This window comes from Sminthopsis crassicaudata, chromosome 2 (assembly GCF_048593235.1).
Source record: "Sminthopsis crassicaudata isolate SCR6 chromosome 2, ASM4859323v1, whole genome shotgun sequence".
Taxonomy (NCBI): Eukaryota; Metazoa; Chordata; class Mammalia; order Dasyuromorphia; family Dasyuridae; genus Sminthopsis; species Sminthopsis crassicaudata.
The window spans coordinates 571,017,983-571,030,673 of record NC_133618.1 but is presented as its reverse complement, the minus strand read 5'-3'; the positions used below and the strand labels follow the sequence as shown (position 1 = coordinate 571,030,673).

Below are 12,691 nucleotides of genomic sequence, written 5' to 3'. Positions count from 1 at the left end.
ACCAAGGATTTTGAAAGTACCTCAAGCTAAATTTTTTGAGTTCAGAAAACACTGTCTTTGAGTTTAGTACTTTGACCAATTAGTGAGCTCAAATCTTCAAAATCTATTATGAGAAAAGACTTTTACTTCACTTACTTTACTTTTACATTAAAAACAGAGCAATTTATTTATTTATAAACAATCCAGCTTCAATTGCACGATTTGCAAACCTCACTAAGATGTTAGTTGTATCAGGGTGCCAGTGGTTGTCAAAAGCATAGTTCTTTTTAACCCTTGGAATTAGTCCCCTCCAAAACATAAGCTCTATCTTTTGAGACCCAATTCAAGTCCCTTTATGAAATCCTTTCTAGCAGCAATCGGTATCATATTCAATCATTTCTGTTTCTCTCCATCTGTCTTTGTCTTTCTCTCTCTCTTCTAGTCATAGAATTCTGAAAACAAGAAAAGACTGGAAAGTTCACAAAACATACTTAGTAAAAGATAATTTTAAATCAATAAGCATTTATTAAACATCTAAAGTATACCAGACACTAAGCATTGGGGGAGTTCCAAAATTCAGTTAGGACAGAACCCCAGCCCTCCCAAACTTAAATGTGAGATATGACATATATATACACATGCAAAATAATATGTAATTGAGTAAGTGAAGGAAAGGTACAAATAGTTATATGAAATCTGAGGCAGAGGAAAAGGTTTTTAAGTGGAAAAGCAGCAAAGGCTATTTGATGGAGGTAACTTCTGATCTGGGTTTTAAAGGATGATTGAAAATACAACAGTCAAAGAGAGAGATGAAAAACATTCAAGCAACACAAGCAAAGGCACAGAAATAGATGTTTAAGATACATTTGAAGAGTACTTTGGCCAGTGTAGAGAAGAGTACTTTGGCCAGGATGTAGAGTTCATAGAAAGAAATGTGTAGAATAAGTTTGGAAAGTTAGGGAACTATCAGACTGGAGAAAACTTTGAATGAGCAAAAGAGTTCATCATATTTTCTCTGGGAGACAAGAGAGAGCCATTGAAGACTTTTTTATTGGAGGAGTGACATAATCATAACTGAGTATGAAAAAATCACCCGGGTAGTGAAATTAAGGAAGGATTGAAAAAGGAAGAATAGAGGTAGAAATTCCTATTAAGTTATTTTAATAATCCAGGTAAGTGGTTATGACTATCTAAAGCTTCAGCAGTGGGGAGAAGATGAATTTAAAAGATAATATTAAGATTTAACATGTAAAATTGGTTTTAAAAAAACCTAAAGTGACAGCATAAAATATTACATATAGAGTTGTATGATTTTGTTATTTAACTTTCATAAAATATGTCTAATCTATTCATTTAATTTAGGATCCATGAATCTATAAGACATCCATGGATAGTTTTCAGGGGATTTGTGAATTTTTAGAGGAAACCATTTACATCTTTATTTTATCTAGCCTTTAATTGGAATTTAGCATTTTTTCAATCATTTAAAAACCATGATTCTGGAAGGGGTCCATACCAAAGGAGTTCATGACACATAAAAACATTAAGAGTCCCTGATCTAAATTGCCTTATTGTTCTTTGGCTCCAAATCAAAGGTTTTTGTCACATAATTAGTGCCTAATAAATGTATATTGACTGACTAACTTTGGCTTACCCAACCTTCTATGCATATGGTAGACATTCAAAAAACTTGCTGAATTCCTGAACAAATTAAAAACAGTTCAAGTCCCAATCATAGGTGGCTGTAGATTGATGATACTTAAAAGTGAATAGTCTTCAGCCACTATAAAGAAGCAGGTGACTCTTGGAGTTCATTGCTAGTTTGTGGAAATAGAAGGGGGAGCCTTTGAAATCAGTTTTCATCTATATGATTTATTTGAAATCATAGTAGCTGTGAATTAATATTTGAGGCAGCTGGCTACTATCTAAAAAATATTAAGTGTCCCAACACTAAATTTTAGTGAAAGTTGCTGCTATAAAATGGAGCTAAACAGGCTCTTGTTTAAAATCTATTTCCCTGACCAACCAGCTGTATAATAAGTAAGGCAATGGTTTAAATGAATACCAGGCTTCTATTCCCCTTCTGACACTCCCTCTGTCCTACTTAATAGTTAGTTTGAGCCCTAAGTCCTAGGCTAGAATGTGGGTAGGTCAAAGGGAGAAAGTAAGCAGATTCCATTCAGGGAAAAAATAAATCTCCCTGGAGAAGTCAAAGAACAAATAGACCTGAAACCACATGGGCTTACCTGGAATCATTTTAGTCCAATTTAGAAACATATAGCATTGGCCAGAAGATGCATCTTGCAGCCCCATATGACCCAGGTCTCACTTTCCCCAGAGTGAGATCACCTGGCAAGATAACTTTTATTTTCTTCTTCTTTTAAAGAGTTGGAATTTGTTCATTTGGTGTGGCCAGGAAATGAAAACATTTCCACCTTGGAAATTAAGAAAAGTGCTTGTTATTACCCCAGAGCTTTTTGACAGCTGTTCTGAAAGAAACACCCAGAGCTGTTCTGTCCATCTCATCAAATCATTTTGTAGCCCATACAAGGAAGCAGAGAAAGCAGGGCTGCAGAAAAGTATCAGGAGGCAGAATACCTGACTTCTAGGCCTGGCTCTACCACAAATCAGCCACATAACCTTGGCCAAAGATCTTTACTTTTCAACTTTGTTATCCAGAAAATGAGTGAAATAACACTCATCCTGTCTTGCCTCCTAGGATTGTCTTAAGAATAAACTAGGAATGTAAAAGGACTTTTAAGATTAAAGCCATAGACAGACATAAGGCACATGGGTGGCTCAGTAGATAAAGCACTGGACCTGGAATGAGGAAGACCTGAATTTAAATCGTCCTTAGATATTCACTAGCTGTCAGTTAGCCTCGCACTAACCTGAGAAGGAAATTCGAAACCACTCCATTATCTTTGCTAAGAAAACCCCATGACCACTACTGGCATGCTATGGTCCATGGGGCCCCCAAAAATCAGACATAGCTAAACAAAAACAATTAATCAATGAGTTTGTATCACCAGAAATCTGCATGTTGCTTGGCACCATGTAAGTGATTAATAAATGCTTTAAAATTCATTTATTTATCCATTTAAAGCCCAATGTAGTCTGGATCTACTTTAGTTTTCTAGCTTTATTTTCCATTAGTCCTTCCATACAAATTCTACCATTAGTTACTCCCCACTCTTGGTATATACTCCCAATTTAATGAATTCTCATAAACCAACTCCCTTCCTCACTCCCATACCAGAAATCCCCTCTTTCTTTATTCCTGCTTTTCATAATCTATTTCCTTCAAGACTCATTCTACTCTGCAAAGTCTGCTTTGATCTCCTAATTAAAACATGTTTTCTCCCTCCTCAAATATTTTCAGAGCATTTTTCTTCACTTCTCCTATGCTACTACCATCACACCCTACCTTAAATAACACTTACCTGAATACATGTTATTGCTCCACCTCACTCCAACTCGAACAATCACCCTGAGAGCAGAGAATATCATTTTTTATCTGTGTCCCTACCACTTAGCACAGTACCTGGAACATAGTGAATAAATGTTTGCATGGTTAATCCTAAATGCATCACTGTAATCCCAATCATTCAGTACAGCTAGAATTTATCCCCAAAATGTTTTGGGTTTTTTTCAATATTATCATCTTTATTTTTATTTGTTTTTTATTAAAGCTTTTTATTTTCAACACAATGAATAGATCATTTTCAACATTCACCTTTGTAAAATCTTGTGCTTCAAATCTCATAAATATTTTGAAAAAAACTCACTTTAATTCACCATTTTAATTTCAGTATAATCCTAGCCAACTGTGACAGATGCTTCATGGATGCTTTTCAAGCATTATCCTAACATAGTAATCATCAAGTATTTTACTTATTATTATTATTTATTAAACATCTCCTATGCAGCAGGCTCTGACAATACAAATACCAGGAAAAAATTCAACAATATCAACTCTCAAAGAGCTTGTATTCTATCAGAGAAGATGATAGTTAGAGAGAGAGAGAGAGAGACAGAGAGACAGAGAGACAGAGATAAAAGTTTGTATAGAATAAATACAAAGCAGGGAAGGCAGTTGAGGTAGGGATCAGAAAAGGTTTATATAAATGGTGCTTCTTTAATTTTAACTTGAAGGAAAAAAGTTTGAGGGAGAGGTGCAGAGGAACTGCATTCCAGGGATGGGGCATAAGCAATGCAAAGGAACAGAGCAAGGGATGGAGAGTGGAGTGTTCATTGCATATAAGAAACAGAGAGAAGGCCATTTTGGCTCACTGATTAGAATGAGGCAACTCCTCCATGAGGTAGTTTCTGTTATCCCTAGCTATTAATGACTAACCTGTAAAGTATTCCTCTATATTAACTTTCTATATATGTTATATTTGTGCCTGTGTATATGTGTTCTCTCCTCTAGTAAAATGTGAATTTTTAGAAGACATGTTTTCTCTCTTACTTCTTTTTTTAAATATATGCATCCTTTCTATTTAGCATATAGCCTGGCAAATAAGAAGGATACATTCAGAAAATGAAGGTTCTATAAAAATAAACTCTGGATCAAACTATAAAACAAATTACATTCAGGTTTCTCTTTCTACCACAAAATTATGTTTAGTAATATGTTTGCTCTACTTAATAAATACTTGTTGATTGATTAATTACTTCTCTGGCTGCTATGACACTATACAAGTATAGAATTTTCAAATACTTTAGTGTGTGATGTCCTTGGTTTTTAACCACTATTGATTATATCTAGAAAAGAAAATATCACTATACTTCATACTCACATTCAGAAGAGAAATATAACTAAATTTTTCTTTACAGCTTTTTTTATTCCTGAGGGCCATCTGAAACTAAAGGAGAGGCCCAAGGGAAAAAAATCTTTCTCCTCTTTTTCTGATATTGGTGGCCTTTTGGAGAATTATATCCTTTTTTTAAAAGTGGTATTCAGCAGTAACTGCCAACTTCCAACATTAACTGCTGAGTTGCACATTTGGGGTGCTGGTTTCCCATTTTTCTCTTCCATAGATAAGACAATGACAAATTCTAGGGTCTTTTGGGAAGCTAGCTTAAACTAAGGGATTTACCTGGCGTTGTGAATACTAGTTCTTGCATTTTCTGCCAAAATAAATGTTTAAAATTAATTCTGTTACAGGCCATTGCAGAAACAGATTTCTGTTCTAACTTAGGAAGGAGTAGGTGTAAATGCTGAGTCAGAGAAGATGCTTTGGAAAATGCCAAGAAAGAGATGGTATTAAAGCAAAGAGACCTACATTAAGAAGTACTTTTAATAATATACTTTTGAACATTATAAAGCACTTTCATATACCATCTCATTTAATATTCACAACAATCAGTATCCTTAATTTTGTTGCTATTCAGTTATTTCGATTATTTCTGACTCTTCATTACCCTGTTTAGGGTTTTCTTGGCAAAGATACCAGGATAGTTTAAGATGTCCTTCTCCTAACTCATTTTACAAATTAGGAAACTGAAGGGAACAATTTCCTACTGAAGGTCACACAGTTAATGAATGACACCATATTTAAAAGATGAATCTTCCTGTTTCTAGGCCATTGTAAGTAGTGATGAAGCTGGATTTAGAACTCTCTCTGTCTCCTTTTTCTTCTCTGTTTTATAAATAAGATGGCCCTCTTCCTTTCCAAAGTCAACCTTCCTCTTTTCCCTCAATCCTATAATGTCTTTTTAGAATTTTACTCTCCTCTTCTTATTTTCAGGCTTACCCTTTCTACTAGCTCTTCCCCCTCCATTCATAAACAATCTTAGGTCTCCCCTATACCAAATAAAACAAACCTTCCCTTGACATTGCTCTTAAGTGTCTATTCAATCTTTTCTACTCTTTTTCATTATCAAACTTCTAGAAAGATATCCTGTTGAAATGGAATTATTCAAATTGTCTATAGATGGAAAAATAATAAGCAATGAGGGAAAGGAAGAGTCAATATATTTTAGTTCAACATAAGGAATATGTTCCTAACCATCTGTCCAAAAATGGAAGAGACTAACTTGAAGATAATGCTCTCTACTATTAGAGGTATCTAAGCAAAGTATAGATGATTATTAGTGGTCATAAGACCAGTGAAATGTTATAAAAGGAATTCCTGTTAGATTAGACTAAGTAATGTCCAACGTTCAATGTTCAATCTCTATGATTACTCTATTCCCCAATCCAATGTTTTTACCCATTAAAATCCTTCAAGCATAGGTCAAATGGCATCTTCTCCAGAAAGTCTTCTGTGACATTTACACTGCAGACAAAACTTTTGCAGTTTATATCTAACTTATGGCTAGAACAAAAATTTAAGTCTCTCTACTATTTCACATTCCATTTGCTCTCTCTTATGTACTTAACCATATTCTAACTTGGATTTACATATGTTTCTCAATCTCTACACACCTTCACACATACATTATAATCTAAACTCCTTGAGGATAGGATCTGCATAATCTTTCATGTTTGAATCCCAAGAATTTAGCTCAGCATGGAATCCAAACCTTCTAATTCCTTAAAATTTATAGAGGTCTTTCTACTATACCAAAAATACTATAACAAAGGCATTTTGGGTGATATATAGAACTTTGGAAAAAAGAGAACCTTGAAAATCTCATTATAATGAATTCCAATGGAATATTCAAATTCAATTCAATAAAATTTACCAACCACTGATATAAAAGGTAACACATTCTTATCCTCATAGATATTGCAATTTAATCATGTGTAGCATTGAAATTTTGCTAAAATGAGAATTCCTATCTGTTATAGTTTAGGTATCTTGTTACAGACTTTTATTGTAGTTATATTTCTCATAATGTTATTTGACTTTAAGACAGACATTAGAATCATGTAGTCATAGATTTTGCAGTTTTTCTTTTTCTGTGTTATTTCTATGATAATGAAGAAATCCTCCTCCCTGGAGAGAGAATAGGCCTACGAGCCAGGAAATTCCACCTCTAACACATATTTTCTGACTGACCCTGGGCGAGCCATACTCAGTGCTCTAGGCAACTGCAAAGACTAAACAGAGAAGGTGTCAACCTCTATAGATAGAAGTCTCCACATCTGAGAATTCCTTTTATCAATGAAATCACAGGTCTAGTCCCTCTCCTTCTCTAGTTTACTTTAAATCAGGGAAGTTATGACTGTTGTTTAGTCGTTTCAAGTGTTGTAGAACTCTTCATGAATCCATTTGGAGTTTTCTTGGCAAAGATATTGGAAAAGTTTTGTTATTTCCTTCTCTGATCCATTTTACAGATGAGAAAACTGAGACAAACAGGATTGAGTGACCTGTGCAAGGTCACACAGCTATTGAGTGTCAGAGTCCAGATGAATTCAGGCCTTCTTTCTCTGTTGCTTATAAACCATAAGTATGCTGGCAGAATCACAGTGGTGAAATAAACCACTCTAGATGGCTACTTCCTTAGTTAATCTATTTATATTCCAAAGAAAAAGTTTCCCAACCCATATACTGTGAACCCCCAGGGACTTCAGTTCTCACACTTGCTAATAGAATTTTTTTCCTTCAGACTGTCCACTTTGGAAACCATCATTTAGTCAATGGCCAGAAGCAAGAAGTGGATATCAGGAGCAAAAGTCACCAAGTCATATAAATCACCAACCAAAAAAGAGCTGGAGATAAATGATGTAGCCTCTATCTAAAAGAACAGGTTTGTGTTGTGGTATCAATCAAGCATGGAAGCAAGATAATTGTATAAATATGTTTGTATATATTGGATTTAACATATATTTCTACTTGTTTAACATTTAAAAAAAAAGTTGTGCTCTCCTAAAAAAATAATAATAAAACATGGAACTCATGAAAAAAAAAAATCAAGCATGGAAACAATGCCCATGAACTTGGAATAGACTTGGAGAGTCAATGATGGGTAGAAGGCCCTGGCATACTATGGTTTTACAAAGTTTTCATGCCTGAAAAAACTGAATTACCAGAACAACATCAATTAGAACCAAGGCACAAACAGGAAACAGAGTCAAAGGTCAGGCAAGAACCCCAGAAACTGTGGTATCAATCCCAAACTCACTATTACTTAAGCTTTATCTGTGAATAATGTCATTCTGTTTTTAGGGTTTCCCAAAAAGGAAACCATTGAATCTGTGTTGACATAGGATGTCATCTACTAATGAAACAAAAATCCAGAATATTTTCTTTTCTTTTGCATTTCACATGTATTCTGATGACCACAAAAATGTAAGTCGTCAGGACCCCTGTTGTGTTGCCATCACTCCCTTCACAGTAACTGTTTGCCTTGATTAGCCACAGTGAACATGGATATTGCCAAAGCATATGAATAATCAATCCTGCTCAGAAGTCAAGTGAGCATTGCCCAGCCTCAATCCAGAAAGAGATCTTCCCACCTCACCTGTCACTTGATATTTGTGCTTTTCGTCCTCCAGCTTCTCCACTTCCATTTTGTGGTCAGTCTGTCCTGCAGTCAGCTGATATTCCCCCACAAATGTGATATCCTGCTTAGATTTGGTTTTTATTTATTCCTTTGAATTTGAAGTTTCCTATGGTCGCCTGTCCTTACAGCTCCCTGTGTACTTACTTTATTTCTCCTTGACATAATCTGCAGTCACAAGATTTTTAAAGAAGCTCTTCTGAGCAGGGAACTCAGAAGTTGAGAAGTAATACCTTACCTCCTGCTGTGCTTGACAAGGCTCCAGGGATGAATTTAAGGTACTGTTAACTGCAAAAACAGACAGGTTGATGTAGGTCACTGACAAAATCCAAGCAGATTCAGTTAAAGGGGAAAGGTCAATGAGCTGAGCCCCAGAGCCAGAGAACAGGAACAAGAAGAAGGCAGGGGGGGGGTCTGTCTTCTAACAACTAGAATCAATCTCTTAAGAGTTTTGTGGCACTATCACAAGCAAATGTGTGTATTTTTCTCTGAGGGGTCCTGGTAATCCTTCTAGTCAATAGACAATTATGAAGTGCCTACTTTGTGCCAGGGAAAACAAAAGGCAAAATTCCAATAGACTTATGATGAAGAGAGCCATCTGCATCCAGAGAGAGAGAACTATGGGAATTGAATGTAGATGACAACATAGTATTTTCACCTTTTTTTGTTTGCTTGGTTTTTTTTCTTTTCTTTTTTTATCCTTTTTGGTCTGATTTTTCTTGTACAGCATGATAAAATATAGAAATATGCTTAGAAGAATTGCATATGTTTAATCAATATTGGATTATTTACTGTCTAGGGGAGATGAGAGGGGGAACATGGGGAGGGAGGGAGAAAAACTGGGAACACAAGGTTTTGTTAAGATGAATATTAAAAACTATCTTTGCATGTATTTAGAAAAATAAAAAAGTTATAAAATAAAAAAGAGAAAAAATAAAGTTATTGAATGTCAAAAAAAGAAAGGCTTTTCTCTCCAGAAGCACAGTCTAATGGCAGAAATAATATGTAAACAATTATATTCAAACAACCTACATACAGGATAAGTCCACAAAGAAATGGTACCAGCAGATCTTAGTCTTAAAGAACCCCCAATCAGTGGATTCTCTTCTAGATTAGTTGTCATACATACCCTGTGAATCTGTGTCAAGGAGTAGGTCAATGTCCTCAGGGACAGATAGTAAAGAATAAAACAGAAGTCAATCATTCCATTTTGAGAGATGACAATCAAGAAAGTTTAGGTAATTAGGTGATACAATGATTAGAGTACTGGACTTAGAGTCAGAAAGACCTCAGTTCAAAACCTGCTTTGATTTTTACTGTGTAATCTTAGAAAAATCACTCAACCTAATTCAACCTCATTTTCCTTATTTGTAAAATGGAAATAATAATACCACCATAGAGTTGTTTATGAAGATTAAATGAAAGTATATGTAAAATGCTTTGCAAACATTAAGGTGAAAATAATAAGGTCAAAAATATAGAAGGAATTAATGGGAAAAATGTAAAGGAAGAACGTTTAATAGTACCAGAAGTTAGAAATAGTTAGAAGGCATTATCAAAATTATCTGTCACTGGTTAAGAAATAGAAAGATAGATCAGGGGATCTGAGTAGACAAACAATACATAGTAGTAAATTATTATAGTAACTTTATGCCTAACAAATGTAAAGAATTCACTATTTGGTAAAAATTGTTGCTAAAACTGGATCACAATCTGAGAGAAACTGGGTATAGACCAATATCTGATACCATTTACTAAGATAAGGTCAAAATGGCTACTTGATCCATATATAAAGGCAGAGATTGTAAAAAAAAAAAAAAAAAAAAAAAAAAAAAAAAAAAAAAAAAAGTTGGAAGAACATGGAATATATTATCTATTAGATTTATGTATAGGAGAAAAATTCATGAATAAATTAAAGTTGTATTGTGAGATATAACATGGATAATTTTGATTATATTAAATTTAAGGTTTTTTAACAAATAAAACCAATGTAGTCAAGATCAGAAGGAAAACAGAAAATTGGGAAAAGATTTTATAAAAGTTTCTCAATCCAATCAGAGAACTTTGTCAAATTTATAAGAATATGAGACATTCCCCAATTGATACATGGTCAAAAGATGTGAACAGGAAGTTTTTATATGAAGAAATCAAAGCTATATTCAGGCATATTAAAATACTCTAAATCATTATTGATTGGAGATATATAAATTAAAACAACTTTGAGATATCTTTCAACTACTAGATGGACTAAACTGATAAAAGGGAAAATGATAAATGTTATAAGGGATTTTTTTGGAAGGGGAATGGGATACTAATACACTGTGGGTAGAACTGTGAACTGATTTAATTATGTTGGAGAATAATCTGAAATTCTTCTCAATGTGTTTTAATACTGTGTATTCCCTTTAACACCAATATTACTATTAGTTTTGTTTCCCAAGGTTTTGGGGTGGGTGGGGTAAGGAAAAGAACCTATATGTTAGAACATATTTTAGAAAATATTTATAACAGCTCTCTTTATGGTAACAAATAACGAAATTGAGGATGGAAATAGCTAAACAAGTTGCAGTATATGATTGTGATGGAATACTACTGTGCTTTAAGAAATAATGAGCTAGTTGATTTTAGAAAAACAAGGAAGGACTTGCATGAAATAAAGATGAGTAAAACAAGTAGAACCAAGAGGATGTTGTGTACAGTTCAAAAAATAATTTTAAACTGTTATTCTGAGTATTATATTCAAATCAACTACAGAGAATCTGAAGGAAGATACTGACTATATTCAGAGGAAGAAATAATAAATAGGAGCATGTGTTGATATTATGATGTGTGTGTCTATACACACATATAAATACATATATGGATACATATATGTAATATACATATATAGAGATATTATATACATATACACACATGTATTGTATGGGGGGGTCAAATGGTGACCTCTAGAATGACATAGGAAGAGAGAGAGACAATTTAGAAAAATTAAAATTTAATTTTAAAAAATTTAACTTTAAGGTCCTATAAATTATTATCATTGTTCATTGAATTGGCCAAGCGTATATAGCCAGTAAGCACCAGAGATAGAATTTGAATTCAGGTCCTCTGACTCTATACCCAGTAGTCATCCTATCATGTCATGTTACATTTTCCTTCATTGGTATCAGCCTTTAGGTTCCCCCAGTAGACACTGGTGTTTGTGCATTCGTTTGCACACATAACGTATACATACCCCCACATACACTCATCCCCAGACCCATGGCTCAATCCTACCACACGGGCATTAATCAAAGCCCCAACAATGAGCATGCCAGGGAAACAGTTTTGTTTTTCTCCCCCAGATTGTGAAACATGAAAATACCCCTGAGCAGTCTTTCTCAGCCTCAAGTGCCAGTTTTTAAAACGCTCCGTGTGGAAATTTTTCTAAAAAGTTAATGATTGCAGAAGAAGGTTGAGAAATGCTTCACCACAGTCAAAGTTCTCCTGTATGGATACAATTCAGAACGGGGCTCTCCAAGGAACTGAGCGTAGAAATGCCCAGGAAAGACGTCAGATCCCGGGCAGGCTTTCTACCTCGCTCTAAGTCCAGTCGGTAAACTGCACCAAGAATGCAGGGCTGAAGCCACCAGTGTGCTTTTACTACCCACCTGTTTCTGCTGACAGTGATGGCTCCTTTCCTCTCCCCTCTCTCACCGCCGGGACTTGAACCCCTCGGAGTTCAGCGATGATGGTGACCAGGCTTTATATTTATTAAGTTTCATAACTGATTGCAGGGCAAGCTGTGCTCATTAATAGTTCTGTAGAGTGTGCCGTCATTTCTCCTCGGCCGCAGCTGGCTGCTGGAGTTGGAAGCCAGAATGTGCAAGTAACTTCCCATTCATTCATAGCTTCAGTCGGAATGAAATTCACCGGATTTGCTCATTACTGCTTTAATCCTTTGCCACCGGGCTCTCTGTGGGTCTCCCGCCTTCACTTAGGAAACAATTTGAATGTGTAAATTCATTCATTCTTTCATTTATTCATTTAATAAGCATGCTTTGAATCACCACTTTGTGCAAGGCACTGTTCTAAGTGCTGTGGAGGATAAAGAAAAAGGCATGGTCCCTAACCTCAAGGCTTTCACAATTATAAGAAAGAATTGACCTAAAAGCAAGCAAAGTATGTAAGGCAGATAATGGTAAAAATCCAGAAAAGAGCTACACAATAGAAGGGAGGATCTTAGGAAGATTTACACCTGAGTAGGAAAATCAGGACATTT

The 12,691-nt window shown here is 34.9% G+C and overlaps 1 long non-coding RNA gene across 1 annotated transcript in view; it reads right to left on the bottom strand.

Annotated features, from left to right (window-relative positions):
- Positions 1 to 214: 214 nt before the first annotated feature.
- LOC141553727 (uncharacterized) overlaps positions 215 to 12,691 on the bottom strand; it is a 15,050-nt gene continuing 2,573 nt past the window's right edge. The window contains exons 2-6 of the long non-coding RNA XR_012485608.1: positions 12,081 to 12,400; positions 8,672 to 8,721; positions 3,423 to 3,523; positions 2,226 to 2,414; positions 215 to 431 (exon numbers count right to left, since the gene is read on the bottom strand). This is a non-coding gene — a long non-coding RNA (uncharacterized LOC141553727). The remainder of the gene's footprint in view (positions 432 to 2,225; positions 2,415 to 3,422; positions 3,524 to 8,671; positions 8,722 to 12,080; positions 12,401 to 12,691) is intronic.